Source organism: Palaemon carinicauda, chromosome 12, assembly GCF_036898095.1.
Source record: "Palaemon carinicauda isolate YSFRI2023 chromosome 12, ASM3689809v2, whole genome shotgun sequence".
In the NCBI taxonomy this organism is placed as follows: Eukaryota; Metazoa; Arthropoda; class Malacostraca; order Decapoda; family Palaemonidae; genus Palaemon; species Palaemon carinicauda.
The window spans coordinates 3,677,019-3,683,007 of NC_090736.1; positions in this window are offsets into that span (position 1 = coordinate 3,677,019).

Genomic DNA, 5,989 nt, shown 5'->3' on the forward strand with positions numbered 1-5,989 from the left:
AGGTAAGAAGATAATCGAAGATAGAATCGTTCATATCTGGATTCCGGGAGATCGAACACAAATAGTTGTTATGCCTGCCACAAACTTTTATTACCTGCATCTCATGACATCGACATTGATAGCAGGACTTATGAGAAGCAGGGTACTCCGTCCTAATATACACCGCCATTCCCCTGGCTCTAAGGATGGCATCGCGTTTCAACATTATTGGCTTCTTAAAACCAGTTATAAGAAGCTCAGATGAGTGCTTCATATTAGTAACCAAAGTTTCTGAGCACAAAAGAATATCATCCTGTCTGGACGCAACTGTAAGGTCTAGAATATTTGCATGAAGACCACGAATATTGCAATACAGTAGACGACATTGACGAAATCTAGGACGCATTGGTCCCGGATTTTGCTCAATGTCTCCAGACAGCATAAGAATTAATGGTAATAAAAAAGATACACCATAATTGAAAACTGAATTAACAAGAATAACAAAAACAATATTTACAGAAATATAAATAAAGTAATTGATCAAACCCATAGAATATAGAAAAAAAAAGTCGGAAAAACTGGTCAACATGGAGGAGTCTAAATCAGCAATTTTAGTAAGTCCTTCCTTTCGACTATTATATTTATGAAGAATTATCTATTTTTATATTGTTGTTTTCTTAAAGCGATATAATGTTGATATTAATTATCATTATTATTATTATTATTATTATTATTATTATTATTATTATTATTATTATAATGATACATACATACATACATATACCAAGGCACTTCCCCCAATTTTGGGGGGTAGCCGACATCAACAACTAAACTAGAGTGCGGGGAGCAGTCACTCTCCCCCCAGCTCCATCTCCTTGTTGATGTCTCACAGGATATAGATACAGGAGAGGGGGTTCCCAGCCCCCTCGTCCCGTCCCTTTTAGTCGGCTCTTACGACACGCAGGGATAACGTTGGCGCTATTCTAATTTTTATATGCCCCCGCGGCCACAGGGGGCATATAATGATAATAATTATTATTATAATTATTATTATTATTATTATTATTATTATTATTATCACTGTCTGATAAAGGTAAAGGTAAAAGTCTCTGGTTCCAGTCTCGTTTGAATAAATACCCAACAAAAGGGTTTTTGTAAACCTCAATTAGTAACACCAAGGTTTTTTCAAACCTCAATTAGTAACACCAAGGGTTTCTGCCAACCTGAATTTTTAACACCAAAAGGGTTTCTGCAAACCTGAATTAGGAACAGCAAAAGGGTTCCTGAAAACCTGAATTTGTAACACCAAGGGTTTCTGCAAAACTCTACCCTTCTGGAACAAAAGAGTTCCAATAGAGATTCCGAAAGATATACGAGATAAGCTAATTATGGTAATTCCATTAACACCAGGTTGTCATTCTAAAGCAATTTAGTCGAGATCACATTTGGAAATTTATGGAGGTTGGAACTCTCAATAATGAGAAGTACGATTAGCTCAGCTACTAACATCAATCGAATAAATAGGGGACATTGAGTAGTTTGCAATATTAATGTTAATTACCAACTCGCTTGTATAGACCAACTTATTTTCAACTCAAGGTAATAACTTTTCACTTATTCGCGTTAATGATATTTTATTTTGGCAATTGTAACATTTGCAAATAGTCCTATAATTATTTATACAAATGTACAGTAACACTTCGACGGAATATTTTTTTAAGCTTTAGTTTAACATGATTATGGACGGAGGACAGTCCGAAAGCTCGTTGAAAGGCATAGAAAAATTAAAAGAAATAATTCTAAAATGGCTATCTAATATTATCTTGAGAACTTCAAGTACCGAACTCAAGAGTGCCTGTAGGAAACTGTAGAGGATGTATATATGTATATATGTATATATATATATATATATATACACATAGGGCTACACACAATATATACATATATATATATATATATATATACACAGGGTTATACACATACACAATATATATATATATATATGTATATATATATATATACATATGTATATACTGTATATACAGTATATATATATATATATATATAGGGCTACACAATATATATATATATATATATATGTATAATAAATTATTTTATATATATACAGTGTATATATATATATATATATACACTGTATATATATAATGTAATTTATTATTATTATTATTATTATTATTATTATTATTATTATTATTATTATTATTATTATTATTATTAAGCTGTCTAAAACATTTCAGTTCTCTATGAATGCAGTTACTGATCATAACTTTGAGACAGTAACCAATCAAATCTTTACGTAGCTTTAATGAAAGAGTTACCCTTTAAATCTGTTTTCTGCTCACGAAGCCCCGCCCCAAACTGCATTCCTGCTTGGGAAATAAAATTTCGCCCCCGGGCTAGGATCGATCTGCTGCCATGCGAATGCGAGACGAACACGTTACCACTGGACTAGCCATGAGGCTGAACCCCATTAGTTTTGTTAGCAGTCAAAAGGATTACCTTGCCCGATGAACAATGATGATAGTAATTTTTAAAGAGATTATAACCTCCCACTTGAACTGTAAACTTTTTTCATGAGAACTCCTGTTACTTCAACGTAAAATCAGGTTAAGTTTCAGTACCGAACCCGAATAAGATATAGCTCAGTGCAGAATTTACTTGCACAAAAAAAAAAAAAAAAAAAAAAAAAAATAGTATAAGAAAATAGCCGGTTGATACATCAGAATAAATAGGATTTAAAAAAACAGACTAGAATTGTTTCTAGCATAGAAGTATTCAAGAGCATTAAGAAATATGAAATTTCACCAGCAAGAGATATGAAAAAGAGTATCTTTATCCAAATTGAAAAGAATCCATTAATAAACTATATGGGTTTTAGTATCCACAATTTTCAAAATGTAGTTTCTGTTAATATTATTATTAGCTAAGCTACAACCCTAGTTGGAAAATCAAGATGCTATAAGCCCGAGGGCTCCAATAGGGAAAAATGGCTCTGCGAGGAAAGGAAAAAAGGAAATAAATAGATATTAGAAAAGATTAACAATAAGATATTTAAAAAACAGTAACTTCAAAACAGATATGCCATATATAAACTATGAAAAGACTTATGTCAGCCCAATTTGTGTAAATCCTTTAACAGAATTTACCCTTAAATTGATAACCTTTTCACAAGCACAAAAACAGTAACATCATCAAAACAGATATGTCATATATAAACTATAAAAAGACTTATGGCAGCCCAATTTGTGTAAATCCTTTAACAGAATTTACCCTTAAATTGATAACCTTTACACAAGCACATCACAAGAGACTACATTACCTCCTGCTCCTCACACGACAGTGCCTTGCTAACTAACAACAGTGCCTGGACAACTAACAAACTGAGGCAACACCAGCCACACCCTCTGGATATGGCCGTTTTTACCTCACCTGTAATTCATAATGTGCCAAGACACCACTAGCCCCCCCCCCCCTCTCTCTCTCTCTCTCTCTCTCTCTCTCTCTCTCTCTCTCTCCAAAACTTAAGGTTTTTCTATATGTCCTTTGTAATCTATTTTTTCGTTAGGTATTTTTAATCTCTCTCTCTCTCTCTCTCTCTCTCTCTCTCTCTGTGGGCGGGGGAGGTGTTTGTAATTCTGTGTATCTATATTTTTTATCGAAATCTGGTTCTTTGTTTCTAATAGTATTTGTAGGAAAATGTAATTTTCTCTCTCTCTCTCTCTCTCTCTCTCTCTCTCTCTCCGGCTCCAATGACCTTCGATGTCAGGCTGCTAAAGAACTTCAAATCATTCATTCATTCATTTCTCTCTCTCTCTCTCTCTCTCTCTCTCTCTGCGCATATGTGCGTGGGTGTAATTAAGTGATGATTATTTACAAATAAACATAATTATCTATTATTTTAGCCTGTGTTATTCTCTTAAGCTTCTGTTTTATTTATGACACGTGACCTATCGTTTAGTAAGTAAATATACTTCAGTTTATATTTACTTATATATATCTATATACATACTTACACTCAGATATATATATATATATATATATATATATAATATATATATAAAATATATATTATATATATATATATTATATATACTGTATATATTTTATATATATATTATATATATATGTATGTATATATGTATGTATATATATATGTATATATATATGTATATATATATGTATGTATATATATATGTATGAATATATGTATATATATATATGAATATATATATATATATATATATGTATGTGTATATATCATATATATATCATATATATATCATATTTATATATATATATATATATATATTCTTACGAAGCTGGTCTTCGGGGGAGTTAATATTTTATTCATGTATTTCATTTGTGTATTTAAAAGATATATAGCCAGCTCGTAAGGTGGGTCTCACTCATGTAGGTTTAAGTAAATGTATGTAAAATGCATAAGACTTTCGTCATTCATTTAGTTGTATTTTCATTCAATTCAGTATAAGTAAATTTACGTTATTTTTATGAATTAACTTTTTATTTAACGTAGTTTTGTCACGAAGTCTTGTGTGATCTTTAGATATGCTGTATGAAACACAGGAGGTGTGATCATGAGGGATTTCATAATTTTTGTTTCCACGTGGTTGGAAGTGACATGAAAAATTCTAGACTAGGTTTTTTTATTTATTTTTTTTTTCAATGTTACGAGAGGAGGTGGGCGGAGTTAGCTGAGAGAGAGAGTTGTCTTGCAAACAACGTTAGTACCCCTTCTTCAAATATCTAAGTTGGCAACTGAAGAATTTCTTGCTTTCTAAGTAATTTGCTAATGTGTATTTGACAGTTAACGTGGATTAAGCTGTGTGATTTTTTAAATATCTGAAAATGTATACACAAACAGATCATGTAGGCACAGAGTTTTCATGTGTGAGAGGACCGAGGAAATATCCCTTTAAGTAAAGCTAAAGTAGGTAAAGCCACCGTTATTACCTAATGGGCATTAAGGTCAAGATTGCTTATGTCACCGAGAAACACAAGCTTGATTTAACAAAGGTTTAAAGGTTTAAGGTTTAAAGGCCGCTTATGAATGACAGAGGCAAGGGACACTGACATTGCCCTATCAAGCAAGACAATGACCTGCAGACTGACCATATATACATATGATCGGCGCCCAAGCCCCCTCTCCACCCTAGCTAGGACCAAAGAGGGCCAGCCAATGGCTGCTGATGACTCGGCATATAGACCTTTAGGCTACCCAAAACCCCCTATCCTTAGCTCTCAAGGAGGGTGAGGTTGCAGCGACCAAAGGAACTAACGAGTTTGAGCAGGACTCGAACCCCAGTCTGGCAATCACCAGACAAGGATGCTACCGCCAGTTTTGAATTCGGATATTAAACACATTGTTACGGGTTGATGCTATTGTTTGATGTCGAATTTTACATCCTGTAGTTGTGAAAACAATGTTGTCTTAGTATACCTTTGTTTAACGTGATCATTAATTCAGAAAGCGCCCCAGTCAGTGCACCTTGCTAAATTGGCACGTCACTTTAGATTAGCATTATAATTATGCAATGCAGGGCTAAAACTTTGCAGTTCACGCTGCATATTCACTCAACACAAACACCGGTTATTTATGATCCTTAAGATTTGAAGTTTAAATGGCAGGTGTGGATTTATGTTCAGTTATAATGGATAAAGTTAATTCTATAAGTGGGAAGACGATAACCCTGAGTAGAAGCATTAGAATAGAAGCCCTGATTTATGTAAATGAAATAGCGTTTGCGAACAACAATAAATACAAAATAGAAAGAGCTATAATAAATATAATATGGAAGCACTAAAGAAATTTACTTTTAGCAACAAGCCACAGAAGTCTGTCGTTAATTTGTGATATTCTTAAGATAAAGGTGGAAATTTATATGCGTTAAACTTTTCTAATTATTTAAATTAGTTTCCCATAAAATGTTTTCTTTGAAAATTTTTGTTTTCTATTGGCTATTTAACAGAA